The 21,330-nt window shown below is 36.5% G+C and overlaps 1 protein-coding gene and 1 pseudogene across 2 annotated transcripts in view; both read left to right on the top strand.

Moving 5' to 3' along the window:
- BLTP3B (bridge-like lipid transfer protein family member 3B) overlaps nt 1-21,330 on the top strand; it is a 109,848-nt gene that overhangs the window by 13,831 nt on the left and 74,687 nt on the right. The gene's annotated exons all lie outside the window — the stretch shown is intronic.
- On the top strand, nt 16,348-21,287 carry LOC125919462 (ubiquitin-40S ribosomal protein S27a-like; annotated as a pseudogene).

Genomic DNA, 21,330 nt, shown 5'->3' with positions numbered 1-21,330 from the left:
ATATTCTTGTTTACCTTGATTCTATGCTATCATATAGGTATCTGGATCTAAACCAAAATTGCCAAGGGAAAGATGTCAAGCTTTAACCTTAAATAGACTGTTATGGAAACCTTGGTGATTATCTCTAGGATATTGATAGTTAAGGATATTGTTTATAAAGGCATTCAAAGATGGTTCTGATTTTGTATATAGTTCTAGTAAATCCCCTAGGACCTTTGTTGCTGAAGTATAGTCATAGCTGTAGTCCTTTGCTTTTTTTAATAATGATTTTTTTTAAGTTTATTTATTTTGAGAGAGAGAACTTGAAAGAGCAGAGGAAGGGCAGAGGTAGAGAGAGAATCCCAAGAAGGCTCTACGCTGTCAGTGCAGAGCCCAACATTGGGGTTGAACTCATGAATCTTTTTTTTTTTTTTAATGTTTATTTATTTTTGAGAGAGAGACAGAGCACAAGCCAGGGAGGGGCAGAGAGAGAGGGAGACACAGAATCTGAAGCAGTCTCCAGGCTCTGAGCTGTCAGCATAGAGCCCAATGCAGGGCTTAAGCTCACGAACCGTGAGATGATAACCAGAGCCAAAGTCGGATGCTTAACTGACTGAGCGACTCAGGCGTCCTCCAACTCATAAATCTTGAGATCGTGACTTGAGCTGAAGTCAAGAGTCAGACGCTTAACTAACTGAGCCACTCACACACCCCCTTTGCTTTTCTTAGATTACACGTCTTTAACATACTTTTTTTGCCCTGATTTGTGCTTAGCTTATTGAAGATGAGGTGTTACGATTTACACCACATTGTTTATTCAAGTCACCTACCAAACTTAATTCCTTTTTTCTCTTTATATTCTCATTTTAATCATTTATGATGCCTTTTTATTTAAATAACTCATAGATTTATCTTCTGTATCCTGAATCTAGTACATAGTAGACTAATTGGCACAAAGTAGATACCAGTAAGACTCGAATGTCTCTTTTGTTATGACCCAGATTTAACTCAGCATTTCTTGCATTACTCTTGTAAATAAGAGTAATACTTCTGGTCTAATACTTCTTTATTCCATACTTGGCAATGTTACTAGACATATCTTTCCAAAACACTAATTTTATTATTTAATTTCTTGTTAAATTTTTAAAAAATATTTATTTGAATTCTAGTTGGTTAATATACAGTGCACTATTGGTTTCAGGAGTCGAATTCACTGATTCATTACTTATATATAACACCCAGTGCTCATCACAACATGTGCCCTCCTTAATACCCATCACCCATCTAGCCCATCCCTCACCTGCTTGTCTCCATCAACCCTCAGTTTATTCTCAATTCTTAAGAGTCTCTTATGGTTTGTTACCCTCTCTTTTTTTCTTTTATTCCCCCTTCCCATATGTTCATCTGCTTTGTTTCTTAAATTCCACATATGAGTGAAATCATATGGTATTTGTCTTTCTCTGATTGCCTTATGTTGCTTTGCATAGTAGTACACTCTAGCTCCATTCCTATCCTTGGAAATGGCAAGATTTCATTCTTTTTTTTTTTTTTTAATGTTTATTTATTTATTTGAAGCGGGGAGGGGCAGAGAGGTGGCTGGGAGAGAGACAATCCCAAGCAATCTCTGTATTATCAGTGCAGAGCCTGACTTGGATCATGATCTTACAAACTGGGAGGTCATGACCTGAGCCAAAATCAAGAGTCAGACCCTCCACCGACTGAACCACCAATGTGCCCCAAGATTTCATTCTTTTTGATGACTAATGTTCTATTATACACACGCACACACACACACCATGTCTTCTTTATCCATTTAGCAGTTGATGGACATTTGGGCTCTTGCCATTATCTGGCTGTTGTTATTAATGCTGCTGTAAACATTAAGGGGCACGTACCCCTTCAAATCTGTATTTTTGTATCTTTTTGGTAAATACCTAGTAGTGTAATTGCTGTGTCATAGTGTAGTTCTATTTTAGCTTTTTGAAGAATGTTCATACTGTTTTCCAGAGTGGCTACACCAGTTTGCATTCCTACCAACAGTGCAAGAGGGTTCCCCTTTTTCCACATCCTTACCAATACCTGTTGTTTCTTGTACTGTTAATGTTAACAATTCTGGCAGGTGTGAGGTGGTATCTCATTGTGATTTTGATTTGTATTTCCCTGATAATGAGAGAAGTTGAGCATCTTTTCAATGTTTTCTTTAGAAAGTGTCTATTCATGTCTTCTGCCCATTTTTCCCTGGATTATTTGGGTTTTTTTGGGTTTTGAGTTTGAAGTTTTTATAGATTTTGGATACTAACCTTTATCAGCTATGTCATTTGCAAATACGTTCTTCCATTCTGCAGGCTACATTTTAGTTTTGTTGATTGTTTCCTTCACTGTGCAGAAACTTTTTATCTTGATGAAGTCCCAATAGTTTATTTTTGCTTTTGTTTCCTTTGCCTCTGTCCACTTGTCTAGTAAGAAGTTTCTGTGGCCAGTGTCAAAGAGGTTGCTGCCTGTGTTCTATAGGATTTATTGGTTTCCTGGCTCACATTTAGGTCTTCAATCCATTTTGAATTTATTTTATTTTATTAAAAATTTTTTTTTAATGTTTATTTTTGAGAGAGAGAGAGAACATGAGTGGGGAGGGGCAGAGAGAGAGGGAGACACAGAATCTGAATCAGGCTCCAGGCTCTGAGCTGTCTGCACAGAGCCTGACATGGGATTCGAACTCATGAACTGTGAGATCATGACCTGAGCGGAAGTTGGATGCTTAACCCACTGAGCCACCCAGGTGCTCCTTGAATTATTTTTGTGTATGGTGTAAGAAAGTGGTCCAGTTTCATTTGTCTGCATGTCACTGTCCAGTTTTCCCAACAACATTTGTTGAAGAGACTGTCTGTTTTTCATTGGATATTCTTTCCTGCTTTGTTGAAGAATAGTTGACCATATAGTTAGTCGTGGGTCCATTTCTGGGTTTTCTGTTCTGTTCCATTGATCTGTGTGTCTGTTTCTGTGGCAGTACCATACTGTGTTGATTACTACAGCTTTGTAATATAGCTTGAAATCTGGAATCATGAAGCCTCCAGTTTTGTTTTCTTTTTCAGGATCATTTTGGCTATTCAGGGTCTTTTTTGGTTCTACACAAATTTTAGGATTGTTCTGGCTCTGTGAAAACTGCTGGTGGTATTTTGATAGGGATTGCATTAAATGTGTAGATTGTTTGGGGGTAGTATAGACATTTTAATAGTGTTTGTTCTTCCAATTCATAAGCATGGAATGTTTTTCCATTTCTTAGTGTCCTCTTTAATTTCTTTCCTGAGTGTTCTGTAGTTTTTAGGTAATAGGTCTTTCACCTTTTTGGTTAGGTTTATTGCAGGGTATCTTATTGTTTTTGGTGCAATTCCAAGTGTGATCAATTCCTTGATTTCTTTTTCTGCTGCTTTGTTATTGGTGTACAGAAATATAACTGATTTCTGTACATTGATTTTATATCCTGTGACTTTGCTGAATTCATGTATTCTAGCAATTTTTTTGAGTTTTCCATATAGAGTATCATTTTATCTGCAAATGGTGAAAGTTTGACTTCTTCCTTGCCATTGTGGATGCCTTTTATTTCTTTTAGTTGTCTGATTGCTGAGGCTAAGACTTCCAGTACTATAATAAATAGTAATGGTGAGAGTGGACATCCTCGTCTTGTTTTTGACCATAGAGGAAAGGCTCTCAGTTTTTCCCCATTGAGAATATTAGCTGTGGCTCTTTCATATGTGGCCTTTATGATGTTGAGGTATGTTCCATCTATCCCTACTTTGTTGACGGTTTTTGTCAAGAATGGATGCTGTATTTTGTCAGAATCTTTTTATCCATCTATTGACAGGATCAATGGTTCTTATCCTTTCTTTTATTAATGTGGTGTATCAGTTGATTGATTTACAGATATTGAACCAGCTCTGCAGCCCAGGAATAAATTCCACTTGATTTTGGTGAATACTTTTAATGTACTTTTGAATTTGATTTGCTAGTATCTTGTTGAGAATTTTTGCATCCATGTTCATCAGGGATATTGGCCTGTAATTCTCTGTTTTAGTTGGTTCTTTGTCCGATTTTGGAATCAAGGTAATGCTGATCTCGTAGAATGAGTTTGGACGTTTTCCTTCCATTTCTATTTTTTGGAACAGTTTGAGAAGAATAGGTATTAACTCTTCTTTAAATGTCTGGCAAAATTCCCCTGGGAAGCCATCGGTCCCAGGGTTTTTGTTTGTTGGGAGATTTTTGAATATTGACTCAGTTTCTTTGCTGGTTATCTGTTCAAAGTTTTTATTTCTTCCTGTTTCAGTTTGGTAGTGTTTAAGTGTCTAGGAATTTGTCCATTTCTTCCAGATTGTCCAGTTTGTTGGCATATAACTTTTCATAGTGTTCTCTTATAATAACTATATTTCTGTGGTATTGGTTGTTATCTCCCCTTTCATTCATGGTTTTAATTATTTGGGTCCTTTCTCTTTTGTTTTTTGATAAGTCTGGCTAGGGGTTTACCAATTTTATTAACTCTTTTGAAGAACCAGCTCTTAGTTTTGTTGATCTCTTATACTGTTTTTGTTTGTTTGTTTTTATATCATTTATTTCTGCTCTAATCTTTATTATTCCCCTTCTGCTAGCTTTATGCTTTATTTGCTTTCCTTTTCTAGCTCCTTTAGGTGTAAGGTCAGTTTGTGTATTTGAGACTTTTCTTGCCTATATTGCAATATACTTTCCTCTTAGGGGGAAGCAGCCTTTGCTGCATCCCAAAGGTTTTGGACCATCTTGTTTTCATTTTTATATGCTTCCATCTATTTTATATTTCTTTTTTAATTTCCTGGTTAATCCGCTCATTCTTTAGTAGTATGTTCTTTAATCTCCATGTATTTATGGTCTTTCCAAATTTTTTCTTGTGCTTGAGTTCAAGTTTCATAGTGTTGTGGTCTGAAAATATGTACGGTATGAGCTCAATCTTTTTGTACGTGTTGAGACCTGATTTGTGACACAGTATGTGATATATTCTGGATAATGGTCCATGTGCATTTGAGAAGAATGTATATTCTGCTGCTTTAGGATGAAATGTTCTGAATATATCTGTTAAGTCCATCTAGTCCAATGTGTCATTCAGAGCCATTGCTTCCTTGTTGATTTTCTGCTTAGATGATCTGTCCATTTCTGTAAGTGGGGTATTAAAGTCCCTTACTATTATTGTATTATTAACAATGAGTTAGTTTATGTTTGTTATTAATTGATTTATATATTTGGGTACTTCCAAGTTGGGGGCATAAATATTTACAATCATTAGATCTTCTTGATGGATAGACCCCTTATTTATGATGTAATGCCCTTCTTCATCTCTTGTTATAATCATTGGTTTAAAATCTCATTTTTCTGATATAAGATGGCTATTCCAGATTTCTTTTGATGTCCATTATCATGATAGATGGTTCTTCATCCCTCACTTTCCATCTGCAGGTGTTTTTGGATCCAAAATGAGTTTTGTAGGGGCACCTGGGTGGCTCAGTCGGTTAAGCATCTGACTTCACCTCAGGCCATGATCTCTCAGTCCATGAGTTTGAGCCCCTCGTTGGGCTCTATGCTGACAGCTCGGAGCCTGGAGCCTGCTTCAGATTCTATCTCCTTCTCTCTTTGTCCCTCCCCCACTTGCACTCTGTCTTTCTCTCTCTCAAAAATAAATAAACATTAAAAAAATAAATGAGTTTTGTAGGCAGCGTATAGATGGATCTTGTTTTTTGTTTTTTGTTTTTTTTTAAATCCATTCTGACACCCTGTGTTTTTTGATTGGAGCATTTAGCCCATTTACATTCAGAGTGATAATTTAAAGATATGAATTTAGTGCTATTGTGTTACCTGCAAAGTTGGTTCTGGTGATGTTCTCTGTTCCTTTCTAATCTTTGTTCCTTTTGGTCTTTTTTCCCCCCAACTCAAAGTGTCCCCCTTAAAGTTTCCCTTAATATTTCTTGCAGGGCTGGTTTAGTGGTCATGAACTCTTTTAGGTTTTTTTTGTTGTTTGTCTGGGAAACTCTTTATCTCTCTTTCTATTCTGATTTCTATGCCTTGTTGGATAAGGTATTCTTGGCTGCATATTATTCCCATTCAGCAGTTGAATATATCCCGCCTTTCTCTTCTGGCCTGCTGAGTTTCTGTGGACAGATCTACTGACCTGATCTGTCTTCCTTTGTAGGTGAAGGACTTATTTTTCCCTTGCTGCTGTCAGGATTTCTTCCTTCTCTGTATTGTATGAATTTGACTATGATATGCCTTGGCCTTGGCTGGCTTTTATTGAATTTAATGGGAGTTCTTTGTGCTTCTTGGATTTTGATGTCTTTGTCTTTCCCCAGATTATGGATGTTTTCAGCTATAATTTGTTCAAATAAACCTTCTGCCCCTTTTTCTCTCTCTCTTCATTTTCTGGGACTCTTATGATGCAAATATTAATTATGTTTTATAAGTTGCTGAGTTCTCTAAATTCACCTTTGTAATCTATTACCTTTGTTTCTCTCATATTTCCAGCTTCATTATTTTCCATAGTTTTATCTTTATCACTGGTTTACTCCTCTGCTTCATCCGTCTTTGTTCTTGTGGCATCTATTCGAGTTTGCATCTCAGTTATAACATTTTTAATTGACTAGATTTTAGTTTTTTTATGTTTGCAGTAAGGGATTCTCTAGTGTCTCCTATGCTTTTTTCCAAGCCCAGCTAGAATCCTTATAATTGTTGTTTTGTTCTAGTTCAGACATCTTACTTACATTTCTACTGATTACATCTCTGGCTGCCATTTCTTCCTGTTCTTTCTTTTGTGGTGAATTCGCCATCTTGTTATTTTGGAGGTCAAAAAAATAAAATAAAAAATAAAATAAATTTAAAAATTAAAAAAGAATAAAGGAAGTAGATCCTGGATGTGTTTTGGTCTTCTTGTTAAGAGAAGCTTGATAGAAAAAAAAACCCAAAAAGGATAATAAAATTTAAAGTAATTAAAATTAAAATTACTCTTTCTGTATACAAAACAAAAAACAAAAATAAAACAAACTCAAAGGAAGTTAGATCCAGTTTCCCCAAGAGCTGACGCTTTGCAGCACTCTGATCAGTAGGCTTGGTGCCTCTGAGAGGCTTGGGTCATCTGAGGGAAGGGGCCTGCTGCTCTGATTCTCTGGTGCACTTGCCCAAGTGGAGATGGCGTCTGCAGGATGCAGGTGGGCAGAGCTTGGTGTAAGTGGTTCTGGTCTTCATTTGGTGGTGCTGTTTTTGTCTCACTGAGGCCCACCACTGCTGGTTGATGAGGGGTAAATATTGCTTTGCCCCACTCTCCCATCTTTAGATAAGGAAGCCCATGCCTAGCACTCCCTAGGAAGCCTTCACAGATGAACAAATTATTGCCCCCCTGTGTCCCCGGCTTCCATCAGATTTCTGCCCTCACCTTTTGTCTGAGCTGTCCACCTGTCAGCACTCCTGTGTTTTATCTCCTGTGAGGCTGGGTTTCAAAACTACACTTCAGTGAATCCAGTGGAACAGACCCACGCTGATCCTTTGGGGGAGGGTCTTGCGGCGCTGTATCCTGTGCTGGCTTATCCCAGAAAACAGTTGTGCCACAGCACAGTGTTTGGATTTTATGGTAAGTTGTAAAACACAGCCAGTGCCAGGGTTTGCTGCTCTCAACCTGTGTCTTTGTTCCCATGCCAGTGAATGGGGTAGCTTGATGGTGCCAGCAGGGTCCTTTGAGTGCGGAGAGGCTATATCACCTCTACCAAATGCACTCTAAGCAGGGGAACCGCTGCTTCTCCTGAACTCAGGAGATCCTGAGACTGCCTAGCCAGCTTCTAGGGCTCCACCCTCTTTCCCCCAAGCAGTGTTAGGCATGACCCTGGCAACAGCACTAACTTCTCAAACTTCATACTCTGCTCTCGACTGTTTATAAAAATTGGTAGTATTTAAACCCTCCCCTTTTTCCCAGTCAATGGTTTTGGGGAACAGTTTTCGTGTGCAGGTCCCTGTACATGTTTTCACTTTTTTATTTTTATTTTTTTTTTCTTTTTCTCTCTTATTCTCTCTCACTCCTCTCTCTGCGATCTGGGCTGTCTCCTCTGCTGCGGCTGTGGCACTTTTCTCCCCCAAATCAACTCTCTGCAACGCCTACCTTCCATGGGTCATTTTTTCTGCTTGTAGACTTGCAACTTTGTTCTCTAAGACCTCTGATTGATTTCTTGGGTATTCAGAATGATTTGATATTTATCTAGCTGTGTTCAAGGTAGGAGGCAAGCTTGGGGTCACCCTACTCCTCCACAATCTTAACTTTCTCCTCAAAGTCTTTCATTTTTTTAATTGAAATATAATTGACACAATATTCCATTAATTTTAGGTGTACATCATAGTGAAATTTTATACGGTTCATTTTAAAACGATCCCACAATAAGTCATCATCTGTCACCATACAAAATTGTTACAGTATTGTTGGCTATAGTACTTATGGTGTGCATTACATCCCCATGGCTTACTTACTTATGTTGTAACTGGAAATATGTACCTCTTAAAATCCTTCACCTATTTTGCCCAGCCCCCAACCCCCTCTCCAGTCTGGTAGCTTGCTTCCTACATCTGTGAGTCTCTTTCTTTTTTGTTTGTTCATTTGCTTTGCTTTTTAGATTCTACATATAAGTCAAGTCCTATGGTATTTGTCTTTGACTTCTTGTAACATAAAACCCTCTAGGTCTATCCATGTTTTAAATGTCAAGATTTCATTCTTTTTTATGGCTGAGTAATATTCCATTGTGTATATATACACCACATCTTGTTTATCCATTCATCTATTGATGGACAGTTAGATTGCTTCCTTCCCTTGGCTAATGCTACAGTGAACATAGATGTGCATATATCTCTTTGAATTGGTGGTTGTTGGTTTTCTTGGATAAATACCTAGAAATTTAATTGATGGATTGTGTGGTAGCTCTAATTTTAATTTTTTGAGGTGCCTCCATATTGTTTTACATAGTGGCTGCACCACTTTACATTCCTACCAACAGTGTATGAAGGTTCCCTTTTCTTCACATCCTTGCCAACACCTGTTATTTTTTGTCCTTTTGATAATAGCCATTCTGACTGGTATGAAGTGATATCTCCTTGTGCTTTTGCTTTGTATTTCCCTGATGATTATTGATGTTGAGCATCTTTTCATGTGTCTGTTGGCCATTTGTATGTCTTCCTTAGGAGAATATTCAGATCCTTTCCTCATTTTTAAGTAGGTTTTTTTTTAAATGTATGTATTAAGTTGTGTAAGTTCATTGTATATTTTGGATATTAATCCCTTATCAGATGTATAATTTGTAAATGTCTTCTTCCATTCAGTTAGGTTGTTTTTTATTTTGTTTAGGGTTTCTTCTGCTGTGCAAAAGCTGGTAGCTTGATATGATGCCATATATTCATTTTACCTTTTGTTGCCCTTGCCTGAGAAGACTGGTTCAAAAAAATATGAGTAAGACCAATGTTAAAAGGCTTATCATCTGTTTTCTTTTCCCCCCTAGGGATTTCATGGTTTCTGGCCTCACATTCAAATCCTTAATTCATTTTGAGTTTGTTTTTGTGGTCCAGTTTAATTTTTTTGCATATGGCTGTCCAATTTTCCCAATACCATTTATTGAAGAGACTATTTTTCCCCATTGTATATTCTTGCTTTCTTTGTTATAGATAGATTGAACATGTATGTGTGGGTTTATTTCTGAGCTCTCTTTTCTGTTTCACTGATATATGTGTCTGCGTTTTTATGCCAGTACTATACTGTTTTGATTACTGCAGCTTCGTAGTATTTGAAATCAGGAAGTGTGATAATCTCTAGCTTTGTTTTTTCTCAAGATTGTTTTGGCTGTTCAGGGTCTTTTCGTAGATCCATGCAGGTTTTGGGATTCTTTGTTTTAGTTCTGTGAAAAATTCCATTGGTGTTTTGATGGGGATTGCGTTGAATCTATAGATTGCTTTGGGTAATACGGACATTTAAACACTATTAATTCTTCAATTCCATGAGCACAGAATATCTTTCCATTTATTTTTGCTGTCTTCAATTTCTTTCATCAATGTTTTACAGAATGTAGGTCTTTCATTCCCTAATAAAATTTATTCCTAGATATTTTATTCTTTTTGGTGCAGTTGTAAATGGGATTGTTTTCTTAATTTCTTTCTGATAGTTCATTATTAGTGCAACCTATTTCTGTATGTTAGTTTTCATTTATTAGTTTGTATTAGTAGGTTTTTTTTTTTTGTGGAATCTGTAGGGTTTTCTATATATTGTATTATGTCATCTACAAATTGACAATTTTATTTCTTCCTTTCCAATTCTTCTTAACTAACTACTGTGGCTAGGACTTTGAATACTATGTTGAATAAAAGTGGTGAGAGTGGGCATCATTATCTTAGAGGAAATTCCTTCAGCTTTTCACTTTTCAGTATGATGTTAGCTGTGGATTTGTCATAGGGCCTGTATTATGTTGAGGGGTAGATTTCTTCTATAACCACTTTGTTGAGGGTTTTTATCATAAATAGATGTTGAATTTTGTCACATGCTTTTTCTGCATCTATTTAGATGATCATATGATTTTTATTCTTTGTTTTGTTAATGTAGTGTATTGGGTAAAGATTGGTAAAATATTTTTAATGGCTCATGTTCAAGCTTTTTAAAAAATAAATTTGTTTATAACAGAATTTTTTTGTTCAAAGAAATTTTAAAATAGAACAACTACGTAAGGTAGGCAAAGTAGGGCTCCTCTTGTTCTGTTAACAGAACAAGGATCAGGCTATGCTCATAAATTATCTTTTAGTAATTTAGTTGAATCAGTAACTAGGGCAATCAGCTATTATACCTTTTCCCTTTTTATTTGTTCTCACAGCTATGTTGAATCATGAGTAATCTCCTTAGGAGCACTGTGAGAACAATACTGATGTATAGGATGAAACTCACATTCCTCAGCATCCGATACAAGAGTCCTTCTTGATCTGGCCTTCAGTCCATCTTTCAAAGGCATACTATTTCTTCACAAACTGCATGATGCCTTGTATTTCAACCATGCCTACTTATGTGATCCTATAACTGTGAACATGGCAGTTGGCTGTTCCTAAAATGTCCTCTTCTCTCCTGTTCACCTGGAAGAAACATTACTCTTAAAAAACACAGCTCAAGTTCTTTCTTCTCCATGAAGCCTTCCCAAAACAGTATTTTTGACAAATGATTATCACTTCTTTGGTACCTCCATCTTATTCTATTTTCATTTTTTTAAACAATTTTTTTTAACATGTATTTATTTTTTGAGAGACACAGAGAGACAGAGCATGAGCAGGGGAGGGGCAGAGAGAGAGAGAGGGAGTCACAGAATCCAAAGCAGGCTCCAGGCTCTGGGCTGTCAGCACAGAGCCCGACGCGGGGTTCGAACTCACTAGCCGTGAGATCATGACCTGAGCTGAAGTCGGACGCTTAACTGACTGAGCCACCCAGGTGCCCCTATTTTCATTTTTAGTGTAATATCTGTCACACAGTGTTTGGCACATAGTAAAACTGTAAGGACTGCCATGACTTGCTTATGTGCTTATCTCTAATAACTGTGAGGTTTTTGAAAGTTGTAATTATGTCTTATTTGTCTAAGGTATCCAAGAGTCTAATCATTGGTCAGTTTTTGCCATGAAGGATGCATGTCTCGTTGTGTCAGATCTTCCAGTGTTTCAACGAAATTAGGAAACCCAGATTTTAATACAAGGTGTGCTAATTGTAAATGTTAGCCACACATTTAGGTTTTTTAAAACACTATGCAGACAGACAAAATGTACTTGTGGGTAAAACATAGCTCACAGGCTGCCAACTTTGCAACCTTTCCATTCTTTAAAAGTGTTCAATTCTTTAAATGTGAAAAAATTGGCTAGACAAGATTGGTTGATTTCCTTTATATGTGTATTATAAAAATAACCAAGCCAAACAAACTCTGTAAATTGAGAATACTTAAAAAAAAAAAAAGAGAGAGAATTTATTATGAGCATAACTTGATCCTTCTATTAATGCCAGAGGTTTCTTTAAAGAAAATAGCACTTATGACTGAAATATTTAATAGGCCTCAAATTGACATTGAAAACTTGAAGGTAAGAATTGCCATATACTCCTACAATGCCTAGGAAATGTTCATTAAATATTGTTGAATTGAAAATTGATCAGTATGATAATGAAATGATGATTGATCTTGAAATTCCTTTTAAATTAAAATTATACAAATTTGATTATAGTCTTGGCTCTGCCTTGATGTGACCTTAGCAGTTGACTTAAACCCTTCTGGGCTTCACATTTCATACTGTAAAATGACGATGTTGGATTAGAGGAACTTTTCAGGTGCTAAAATTCTAAAATTATTTGATATTCTTTGATAGTATGACGGCTGCTTATGGATCTACTCAGTTTTGTTTTTTTTTTTAACTTGGCTTAAAACTGCCCATATCTTCAGATTATGAGTAGTATGCTTTTCAAAAAGCTGTGACTCAAATATCTTAAAAATTCTTTTTTTTTTTAATTTTTATTTTTTTAACGTTTATTTATTATTGAGAGAGAGAGCATGAGCATGGGAGGGGCAGAGAGGGAGACAGAATCTGAAGCAGGCTCCAGGCTTCCGAGCTGTCAGCACAGAGCCTCCCAAACCATGAGATCATAACCTGAGCTGAAGTCAGACGCTTAACCGACTGAGCCACCCAGGAGCCCCTTAAAAATTCTTTAAAAAAAAAATAATGTTTATTGTGAGAGAGAGCATGCATATGTATAAGCCAGGAAGGGACAGAGAGAAAATCCCAAGCAGGCTCCACGATTGGTGTAGAACCTGACATGGGGCTCAGTCTTACCACTGTGAGGTCATGACCTAAGTTGAAACCAAGAGTTGGATGCTTAACCAACTGAGCCAGTCAGGTGCCCCTTAAAAATTCTTATTTCCTTGTATTTCATTAAGTTAACTAGTCCATTTTCTTTTTTATTAGGAAGTATGTATACACCTGTACACATAGGTTTGTGTGTGTGTGTGTGTGTGTCAAGGTGTGTTCATTATAAATTACCTTCATTTTTGAGCATTCTCAATTTATAGTTTATCTTGATTATTTTTGTAATATGCAATAAAGGGGATCCTGTCTCCCTGCCTCTACCCCACTTGCACACACGAACACTCCCCACCCCCCCCCCCAAAAAAAAAAAATAAAAAAAAAAAAAAGTGGGGAAGCTTGGTGGCTCAGTTGGTTGAGCATCCAACTTGGTTTCAGCTCAGGTCATGATCTCACAGTTCATGGGTTTGAGCCCTGTGTTGGGCTCTGCTTGCAGTGTGGATCCTACTTGGGAATCTTTGTCTTCCTCTTTGCCCCTCCCCTGCCACTGATTGTGTGCATGCATGCAATCTCTGTCTCTCTCAAAAATAAATAAACATTTAAAAAAGTATATATGACTTAAACAGATTTATTGAAATATAATTGATTTACATGCAATTAAACTGCACATATTTAAGGTATACAGCTTGATAAATTTTGACATATGCCCTTAAGTTTCCTCATGCCCCTTGGTAATTTTCTCCTTCCTCTCCTCCTGCCTCATCTTTTATTATTGTATAATCTATTTCATGTAGATTAATTTGCATTTTCTAGAATTTTGTATAAGTGAATCATATAGTATACCTTTTTTTGACCTCTTGCCCTCGGCATAATTATTTTACAATTAATCTGTTTTATGCATTCTCTCTTACTGCTGAATATATTCCATTTTGAATATGTCACAAGGTGTTTATTTACCTACTGATGATCATTTAGTTTGTTTCCAGTTTTCTACTATTACAAATGAAGCTACTGTAAACATTCATGTATAAGTCTTTGTGAGGATACATGCTTTTTATTTCCCTTGGGTAAATGCCTAGGAGTAGAATGGTTGGGTTATAGATAGGTATATACATAAATTTTTAAGGAACTGGTAAACAGCTTTCCAAAGTGTACATGTTATGTTCTCACCAGCAAATATGTAAGATTAGAGTTCCAGTCGCTCCGCATCTTCAACAATACTCATTATTGTCAGTCTTTTTAATTTTCTCATTTTAGTGGTAAGTAATGGTGTGTTACTGTGGTTTTTAATTTGCAATTCCCAATTGACTGGCTATATTGTACATCTTTTCATCTGCTTATCTGCCATCTGTATGTCTTCTTTGGTTTGCGGGTCTAAATCTTTTGTCTAGTTAATTAATGAGTTGTCATACTTTTGAATTGCAAGAGTTCTTTATGTACTGTAGACACAAGTCCTTTTTCAAACACGTTTCATAAATATTTTCTCTCCCTCTGTGGTTTCTCCTTTAGTAACAGTGTTTTTGATAGGCGGGTTTTTAATTTTGATAAAACTTAAAGTATTGGTTTCGCTTTTATGATTTGTGCATGTTTTTGTTATGTTAAAGAAATCTTTGCCAGGCCCAATATCACCAAGATTTTCTACTTTATTTTCTTACAGCAATTTTATAGATTCAGTTATTGGCTTTTGGTCTGTGATCTAGTTATATTTAAATGTTTGTTTATGATGTGAGGTAAGTATCAAGGTTTGTTTTTTTTTTTTCTTTTTCTTTTGGCAGTGGCTATACAGTTGTTCCCACAATTTATTAAAAATGCTTTTTCTTATTGATTTGCTTTTGCACGTTTGTTGAAAATCCCCTTACTATAAATTTGGTTCTATTTCAGGATGCTCTATTTTGCTCTGTTGTTCATTTGTCTATCTTTACACCAGTCTCAGACTATTTTGAATGCTGTAGGGTTTTGTTTTGTTTTGTTGTGGGGTTTTTTTTGTTTGTTTGTTTGCTTAATAAGTAAGCTCTTTGCCCAATGTAGGACTTGAACTCATGACCCCTGAGAGTTGCATGCTGTACTGACTGAGCCAGTGATGTGCCCCAGTGTAGGTTTTTAAGAAGTCTTGAAATTGGTAGTACAAGGCCTCCAACTCTGTTCATCTTTTTTAAAGTTAGACATTCTACATCTTATATATTTACATAAATTTCAGAATCAGCCTGTTTCTACCAAAAAGTCTGCTGGGCATTTGCTTAGGGTCTATAATTCTATTTGAGGAAACTTGACTCTTTAAAATACTGAGTCCTCTGATCTACCTATGTGTTATTTCTCCCTTTATTTATGTCTTTTAAAATTACAATATATAGGTCTTATATACCTTTATCAGATTTATCCCTAAAAATTTCATGCTTGTCATATTAATGTAAGTGGTACTTTAAAATTTTCAGTTTCCAATTGCTGCTAGCACATGGAAATAATGTATGTTTTTTTTTTTAGTGTAATTTACATACAACAAAATAGATAAACTTTCTATATGCAACTTAAATGACCTTTTAAAATAAGGTTTTTATTTTGGAATACTTTCAGGTTTATAGGAAAGTGGTAAAGATAATACAGAGAGTTTTCATATACCTCACATCCCATCTCCCCAATTGTTTACGTGTGTGATTTCCTCTATGGTAGTTATTATTTATTCTTGAGAGAGAGAAAGAAAGAGAGACAGAGCATGAGCAGGGGAGGGGCAGAGTGAGAGGGAGACACAGAATCCGAAGCAGGCTCCAGGCTCTGAGCTGTCAGCACGGAGCTCGAACCCACGTACTGTGAGATCATGACCTGAGCTGAAGTCAGAAGCTTAACTGACTGAGCCACCCAGACTCCCTTCTGTTGCAGTTATTTTTATTTTTGTGGAGGGATTACCATATAGTGCAGTGAAACACTGTTCATTTATCTCATTTTACTAGGATATACTGGTCAACTTCTCTGCTGAAAGTCTGTATTAAAAATATTTTTCTGTGGAAAAAAAAAATAAGCTTTGGATTTCTTGCTTGCATTCATTCTATAAAAAATCAGTGCCAGGTTGGCAGGTTTATAAATATTTATTCTGAGCAGCAGTTCTGAGGCAGCCGTTTATTCCCCTGCACAATGTTCTCTGCTAAGTTACTAAAACAAAAATCTGCATATAAGAATTGCTGGAAAATTTTATTATTTAAGAAGTAATATCGGTGGAGAGGCCTATAGCAAAGATTTTTATTAGGCTTCTCATAGTTTTAATAAGAATTTTTCTGTGTTATGCTTTGGGTTTATGCTCTCAAACAATTTTCATGAGTCATTAGAACCTTTCATTTACCCCTTTGATATAAGGTATACATGACAGATTTTTCTATGGTTGAGAAAAACAAGATTTTAAGAATTAGCTATTCATGGCCTATTTAAAAAAATGAAAAAGACAGGATTCAATAGCATTGGAGTCCATCTCTTATTATTAATATTTTATATTAGTATGGTACATTTGTCTCAATGAGCCAATATTTATAAATTATTATTTTTATTAAAATTTTTTTTAACATTTATTTATTTTTGAGAGACAGAGATACACAGAGTATGAGCAGGGTCGGGGCAGAGAGAGAGGGAGACATAGAATTCAAAGCAGGCTGCAGGCTCCGAGCCGTCAGCACAGAGCCCGATGCGGGGCCGAACTCACAAACCGCAAGATCATGACCTGAGCCGAAGTCGGAGGCTTAACCGATTGAGCCACCTAGGCGCCCCTATAAATTCTTATTAAGTATAGCCTATACTTCATTTGAATTTCCTTAAGTTTTACCTAACGTCCTTTTTTTGTTCCTTTTTTACCTAACGTCTCATTGTGAATATCACATTATATTTAGTGATCATGTTTTTTAGGCTCCTCCTGGGTGTTTCTCACACTTTCCTTCATTTTGATGGTCTTGAGAGTTTTCAGTAAGATTGGTTAGATATTTTGTTGAGTGTCTCTCAATCAATTATTGTGTAATGTTTTTTCTCATGACTAGAATGGGTTATGGGTTTTTGGCAAAAAGATCACAGAGGAAAAATGCCATTTTTATTATGTCATATCAAAAGTACCTACTATCAACATGTCATATTGTCCATGTTGGCCTTTGTCAGATTCTCCACCATAAAGTTACTCTTTTGCTCACTTTCATACTGTATACTTTGGAAAGAAAAGCAGCCATACACAAAAGGAGTGAAGGGTTATGTTCCACTTCCCTGAGATTGAAATAGAGAAAACATAAGTTATTTGGAAATTTTCTGTGTGGGAGATTTACTCTTATCTCCCAGTTGTTTACCCAATCATGTATTTATATCTATGTGGACTCATGTATATTTATTTTATATTTTGAGTTATAATCTAATAATTTATTGACCAAATTGTTCCAGCTTTAGCCATTGGGAGTTCTTTCACTTGTTTCCTGTGTCCCTTCAATTAATTTTATTTTTTTCTACTGCTCTTATATCCTGTAACCTTGCTCAACTCATTTATTAGTTTCTGTAGCCTTTTAAAAAGATTCTGTATGGTTTTCTATGCAGATGATCATGTCGTCTGAAGAAAAAAGGCAGTTTTATTTTTCAAACAGAATGTCTTTTATTTTTTTCTTGCCTCATTTTGTTGGCTAGAACCTGAATAGAAGTGGTAGGAGCAAATATCTTTGCCTTGTCTGTGTTTTAGGGACAAAACATTTTAATCTTTCATCTTTAAGTATGATTTTAGCTGTAGGATTTTCATAGATGTCCTCTGTAGTTTGGAGGAAGTTCTCTTCTGTTCCTAGTTTGTTGAGAGTTATTTTTCCATGCATGCTATTGACTTTTGTCCAGTGCTTTTTTATGTCTCATTGAGATCATCATGTGATTTTACTTTTTAATATGGTAAATTATGCTGGTTGATTTTTGAATGTTAAACCAATCTTCATACTTAGTCATGATGTACTTCTTATATATTTCTGTTAAACTGTGAGTTATACTTGCCTTGTGAAATCTCTGTGATAGGTTGTAATGACTTTTGAAAGAATGAAATAGAATACAAAATATCAGACTGTATTAAACTATCGCTCTGTGAATTTTTCATTTTAATTGTGTGGGTGTTTCTGTAAGTACTAAAAGAAATAAAGTGTATTCCTTGACCTATCTTATATCAACATTTTTGAAAATAACTAGTTCACTTTTTGAGCCTGAAGATAATAAAGCATATAGAGTAGGGCAAGAAAGCAAGTAACTCTAAGAGGAGAGTGCCAGATTAAAAGGTGTAAATGGGGTTAGATAATGGAGAAAATGAGGAAATATGGGTTTCCTTAGAAAAGCTTCATCTGTTTTTCTTAGTTTTGAGTAGAGTTATCTTTATGTCTGCATGATGAAGTCCATGGACTATGGAAGGATGTAATTAGTTGCAGATTAATAACTTACTGTTCCTAGCCAAAGGACTTGATAGTCTATCAGATTTTGGGAAGTCTCTCCAGGAATATCTTCTCTTGTATGATCTTAACATGTAGTCTTAAGGTAATTTGTTCTCTTCTAGAAATACTGTTTTGAATAAAATCAAGCAAAAGCTACTAAATTTGCTTAAACATAGATACTGGTTTTTATAATAGGTCTTCATATACAATGAAAATTTAATCCTTGTAGGGAAGCACAATTTTGAGATACCAGCTAGTGATTTCACTTACTAGTTTATTTTATAGGTCTGAGTTGGGCCCAATTTAGGAGAATGGAACAATGATGGGAGAAGAATCTTTAATGGTACCTTTACGTACTTTTTTTTGAATATATTTTTTTAACTATTTATTTTTGAGAGAGAGTGTGTGCACGAGAGTGGGGGGTGGGATGGGGTGGGCAGAGTGAGAGGGAGACACGATCCAAAGTGGGCTGTGTGCTGACAGCAGAGAGCCTGATGCGAGTTCAAACTCACAAACCATGACATCATGACCAGAGCCAAAGTTGGATGCTTTACCAACTGAGCCACCCAGACGCCCTTATGGTGCCTTTACGTTCTAAAATATTGGATCTATGTTTTCTGTCAGTCATACTCCTTTGTTATTTATCACCTTGATACTAAAATAGTATTTTAGTTTCAAATTTCTGAAGGAAAGAATCTGATTAAACAGCCTAGATGCCTTTTCAACTTCTAGATCAATTAGCTGTACCCAGGGTATGTTAAAATGTCTTAGGTATGCGCCTTTCTCCTGTATTTATAGCCTTTCTCTGGGAAGATAGAATCACTGGTAGCTGGACAGCCACCCTAAGCAGTGTTTGTTTATTAATAACAAGTTAATTATGTTAAATAACAGTATTGAAAATCAAATTATAATATTGAAGTTTATTATCTGGATGGTTACAATTAATCCTTTTTCTTTAAGGCAGTGGTTTTGATTATCTTTTCTTTGGCTCTAAAAGTCTCCTTTGAAAATATGATAAAGTATCTTGGACCCCTTGAAGTTCTCCCAAGAACTTCAGATTACAAGTTTCATAATCAAACGATTTAACATGCATTGTTAAATTCCTTGTAAAATCTAGTTGTTCATGCTATAGCATGAAATATCACAGAATGGAGATGATTATTTCTGCTCTCTTTGCCACATCTACTGCGAGAATGAAGACCATTCTAGCAATCAGACCGCAGACATTCCAGAAAATGTCAACATCACTCTGAAGGGATGCACTGTTATTGTAAAGGGCTCCAGAGGAACCCTGTGAAGGGACTTTTCAGTCACATCAATGTAGGACTCAGTCTTGGAAAGTAAAAGAAGAGGCTCTGAGTTGACAAATGGTGGGGAAATAGAGAAAAACTGGCTATTGTTTGCACCATCTATAGTCATGTACAGAACATGATCAAGGGCGTTACACTGGGCTTCCATTACAAGATGTCTGTGTTCACTTCCCCATTAGTGTTGTTATTCAGGAGAATGGGTCTCTTGTCGAAATCCAAAATTTCTTGGGTGAAAAATACTTCTACAGGTGAGGCCAGGTGTTGCTTGTGCTGTATCACAAGCCCAGAACAATGAGTTAATTCTTGAAGGAAATGACATTGAATTGTATCAAACTCAGCTGCTCTGATTCAGCAAGCAATGGTTACACAATAAGGATATCAGAAAATTTTTGGATAGTATCTATGTTTCTGAAAAAGGGACAGTTCAGCAGCTTGATGAATAAGGTTTAAGTTGTCCAGCTACAGAAACAGCAAGATTCTGGATGATTTTTCAGACTTTTTTGTGATATTTTATTTAAAATTTTTTTAAGCGTTTATTCACTTTTGAGAGACAGAGAGTGAGTGGGGGAGGGGCAGTGAGAGAGGGAGACACAGAATCCAAAGCAGACTCCAGGCTCTGAGCTGTCAGTGCAAAGCCCAATGCAGGGCTCAAACTCATGGACCATGAGATCATGACCTGAGCTGAAGTTGGATGCTTAACTGATTGAGCCACCCAGGTGCTCCTTATTTGTGATATTTTAAAGATGTAATAAATGTTGTTTTGATTTGGCTCACTGAGCAATGGCCGAATGAATGATGGCCGAATGTCGGCTGCACCCAGGAACGCCCTCTGGACCCTGCTGCTGCCGGTGCCCCAGGACTGCGGCCAGGTGCCAGTCCGCCCCAGAAAAAGTTCGCAAGACAGTGTAGCAGCAGCGTTTCAGGGATTATGAAAAATCACAACACACATCTGGCATCAGGCTTCACCCTTAACGACCTTGCCACAGTACCAGCGAATGTGGCTGCCTTCTGGGGTCTGCTGGGACTGGGTGGCTTCAACAGTCTCTGCCAGGTGTCCTTCCAGCAGTGGAACCGCTTTTCCCCATGTGGCCCGAGAACCTCCTGGACCCCACTCTGTTCCTGGGGATTCGCCCTTCCCACGAGAGCACCGCCAGGTGGAACCGCTGGCAAGATGCAGATTTCCATGAAAACTTTTATGGGGAAGATTATCACTTGCGAGATTGAACCCTTGGATATAATAGAAAATGTAAAGGCCAAGATCCAAGATAAGGAAGGAATTCCTCTTGATCATCAGAGACTGATCTTGGCTGGCAAGCAACTGGAAGATAGATGTACTTTGATTACAACATTCAAAAGTAGTCCATTCTTCATCTTGTGTTGAGACTTGGTGTTGCTGAGAAAAGGAAGAGAAGTCTTTCACCACTCTCAAGAAGAAAAAACATAAACAAAGTTAAGCTGGTTGTCCTGAAGTACTATAAGGTGGATGAAAATGGCAAAATCAGTAGCCTTCATCGGGAGTGCCCTTCAGATGAATGTACTGGAATTCTTAATATCAGACACTTTGACAGACATTATTGTGGCAAATGTTGTCTGACCTATTGCTTTAACAAACCAGAAGACAAGTAATTGTATATGGATTAATAAAAGATATGAACTAAAAAAAAAAAAAAAAGCTATTGATTTGGACCTTTCCTTAACCAATAATCATTTCCAACTATTTGGCAATTAAACCATTCAGAAGTTAAGAAAGAAAGAAAGAAAGAAAGAAAGAAAGAAAGAAAGAAAGAAAG

Source organism: Panthera uncia, chromosome B4 (assembly GCF_023721935.1).
Source record: "Panthera uncia isolate 11264 chromosome B4, Puncia_PCG_1.0, whole genome shotgun sequence".
Lineage (NCBI taxonomy): Eukaryota > Metazoa > Chordata > Mammalia > Carnivora > Felidae > Panthera > Panthera uncia.
This window is presented reverse-complemented; position numbering and strand designations above follow the sequence as displayed.